This window comes from Crocodylus porosus, unplaced genomic scaffold, assembly GCF_001723895.1.
Source record: "Crocodylus porosus isolate Cpor-Errol unplaced genomic scaffold, CroPor_comp1, whole genome shotgun sequence".
Classification (NCBI taxonomy): Eukaryota; Metazoa; Chordata; order Crocodylia; family Crocodylidae; genus Crocodylus; species Crocodylus porosus.
Genome location: NW_017728950.1, coordinates 41,901,458 through 41,904,977, shown reverse-complemented (window position 1 = coordinate 41,904,977; position 3,520 = coordinate 41,901,458). Strand labels below are relative to the sequence as shown.

The following is a 3,520-nucleotide window of genomic DNA, read 5'->3' as shown; positions in this document are numbered from 1 at the left end:
TAATAGGGTTGGTATTGTAGCAGGTCAGAGTGGGGTCTGAGTCTGGCTCTGTTGATTTGAGTGGCTATGATTTTGGGATTGTATTGTAAGTGTAGGAATCCCTGCTCCAGATCCCTAAGGGGTACATCCTGGTTAGTGGGATCACAATAAATATGGTTGTAATGTAGAGTTTGTGTGTAGACAAGGGTCTAGTGGTGTGCTTTGGTTGAAACCTGGTGTCATAGAGATATCTACAATGGTTGGCTGGTTGCTGATGCAGTATGGTGGCAATGTGACTATTTCAGTCTTTCACAGTGGTATCTAAGAAATGCATATTCTGGATAGAGTGTTGAAGTATAAGGGGTAAAACGTATAGCTCAGGCATGCAGGGATGAAGTCAGGAAGGCCAAAGCACAATTGGTGTTGCAGCTAGCAAACGATGTGAAGGATAGTAAGAAGGGTTGTTATAAGTATGTCAGTAACAAGAGGATGATCAGGGAAAATGTGAGCCCCTTACTGAATGGGGAAGGCAACTTAACAACGGAGAATGCAGAAAAGGCTGAAGTATTCAGTGCCTTTTTCACCTCAGTCTTCACAGGCAAGGTCAGCTCTCAGACTACTGCACCTGGCAGCACAATTTGGGGTGGGGGTGAACAGCCAACAGTGGCAAAAGAACAGGTTAGGGACTACATACAGTTCTTGACATCTGGTGCTCTGACTTGTGGTGCTCTGCCATTTACACCTATGTTATCATCTGTGGCCCTGGATCCTCACTTATGGCATGCCATAAGTGCGAGGTTCCAGTGCCATATGTCATCCAGTCAGTCTGCTTCCTCATGTGCTCTGGTGTGCTCCTGCTTTCTGATGTCCTCCAGTGCATAAGTTTCTTGTATTCTTTGGATTCTTGGATTCTTAGTGCTTAGTGATAAGCTTTTTTATATTCAGTACTGTATTGAGTCTGCTTCCTGATGTGTTCCGGTGTTATACAGTATTCAGTCTGCTTCCTGATGTTTCTTATATTCAGTCCTTAAAAATGGCTGATAAAAGGAAAAGGCAGGGCTGTAGTGATGGTGAGGGTTCTGATAAGAAATGGAGAAAAGGCATCACATTAGAGGTAAAAGCCAATGCAATCAAGCTTAGCGAGAGTGGTTTGTCACAAACTGAAATTGGTAGGCAATTGGACGTAGTTCATACTACTGTGCAAACCTATTATTAGAGAAAAGGAAAAAATAAGTGGTGAAATTAAACATGTGGCCTCATTGCAATCCATTATTATAAGGCAACGTGCAGGACTTGTGGCTGAAATGGAAAGACTTTTGATTTTGTAGATTCAGGATCAAACTCAGCACTGTGTGCCTTTGAGTTTAGCCACCATTCAGGCCAAGGCTTTGAGTCTTTTTGACACTGTGAAGCAACAATGTGGTGAGGGATTCAAGGATGAAAAATTCAGTGCAAGTAAGGGTTGGTTCATGCATTTTAAAGGCAGGTATGGCTTGCATAACATCAGGGTGCAAGGTGAAGCTGCCAGTGCTGACGAGATTGGAGCTCAAGATTTTCCTAAAAAATTGGCTAAAATCATTGAAGTTATTGTGCCAGGCAAGTCTTCAGTGTTGACTAGACTGGGCTGTTCTGGAAGAAAATGCTTTCCAGGATGTACATCGCCCAACAAAAAAACCCTATGCCTGATTTTAAAGCAGCTAAAATAAGCTTACCCTTTTGCTTGGTTCAAATGCTGCGGGTGATTTCAAGCTCAAACCTTTGCTTGTTTATTACTCCAAGAATCCCAGAGCATTTAAGGGTTATGTTAAAGGCAGCCTTTCAGTCATCTGGAAATCAAATCATAAAGCTTGGGTGACTGGGGCCCTTTTTGAGGAATGGTTCACTGACTATTTTGTGCCAGCTGTTCAGAATTGTGAGAGGAACAACTTTGCACACAAGGCTTGTTTATTTTAGACAATGCACCTGGCAGATTTAGACCCCAACATCAAGGTCATTTTCCTCCTCCCCCCCCGCCCCCCGCACCACATTGCTGCTCCAGCCTATGGACTAGGAGGTCATTTAATCATTTAAGGCTTACTACCTTAGAAGAACCTTTGACTGGGCCATAAGTATCACAGACCAGGAAGGTGGACCAACCCCCAAGGAATTCTGGAAGGGCTTTAACATCTTGGATGCAATGAAGAACATTGGACAATCTTTGAAGGAGGTTATGGAATCCAACCTCAATGGTGTCTGGAAAAAATTGTGTCCAGAATTTGTCTCTGAATTCCATGGATTTGAAGACCAAGTGGATAAAGTTACTGCTGATGTTGTAAAGATGGTTGGCCTGCTACAGCTAGAAGTTGAAACAGAAGATGTTGAGGAGCTGCTGGCCTCTCATTGGTCAGGAACTGACCAATGAAGAGCTTGTCCATCTTGAGGAGCAAAGGAAGGCAGAAAATCAGGCCCAGAGAGTCTTGCTCAAGGTCCCATGACAATAAAGCAGATGAGTAAGGCCTTCAAGCATTTGGAAGCTGAAATGGCAGTTTTTGAAAAAAATGGATCCCAACCTTGAATGCAGCTCAAAGACCAACAACTTGATCTGTAATGCCAATGCGTACTACAGGGAAATTTACAATGAGAAAAAGAGGGTAGCAAAACAAACTTCCTTGGATCAGTTTCTCAAAAAGCCATTGTAGCCCTGTGGGGTCAGGCCAGCTCTCAGGATCTCAATATTGCACTGTTAGACAGGAGGGTGTGACACAATTGCACATATACAAACACCCAAATCAGTTAGGTGCATACACTATGAGCTCAGGCACGTACACATCCAAACCAGCCTAGGCACATGCATACCTATCACCAATTCAAGCACATATACCTTACACCCCAAAGTTAGACACAGATCACTAATTCATATATCATGCACACAATGTCATATATATGTTCCTCAGCCAGCTTTTCTGTAGTCCATCTGTTCTAATCCTGGTTCTGGGAACTTTTGCTCCCTACACTTTAACTCTCTCTCTCTCTCTCTCACCTGAACCTTCCCCCAGGTACCCCAGGCACATGCATACACCCTGTACCATCCAAGTTAGGAACTTACCTGTGTGTATGTGTAGGTGGGTTGTATGTGTGTGAACTGGTGAGTGTGTGTGTGGGGGGATAAGACAGTGGCAAAGAAACAGGGAGTTTGGAGGCAGAGAGGAGCTCAGAACAGGTGTTGGAGGTGGCAGTGAGCCTTCTGGCTTCTGGCAAGAGAGGGAGAAATGAGACAGAAGTTAGAGGGGTGAGGAGCAGAGATTGGAGCAGGGCCAAACCATAGTAAAGCAAACCCCAACTTAGGAGTCCAAATAACAGTTTTATTACACAGACAACATACTTCACAGCCCCATGAAGTTATTGGTTCACTCTCACACTCACAATGGCAGCAGGAGAAAGAGACTCAGTGGAAGGGCTGGAGTCCAGGTAGGGAAGAGAAGCAGAGTCCAAGTCCTTGGTTGAAGAGGGGATGGGGGGGTGATAGCTACCTATCCAGGCTGGAAAGGGGTCCTTGTCCAGA

The 3,520-nt window shown here is 44.4% G+C and overlaps 1 pseudogene; it reads left to right on the top strand.

The window, feature by feature from the left end:
- The first annotated feature begins 1,012 nt into the window (after positions 1 to 1,012).
- Positions 1,013 to 2,453, top strand: LOC109323285 (annotated as a pseudogene).
- Positions 2,454 to 3,520: the final 1,067 nt, after the last annotated feature.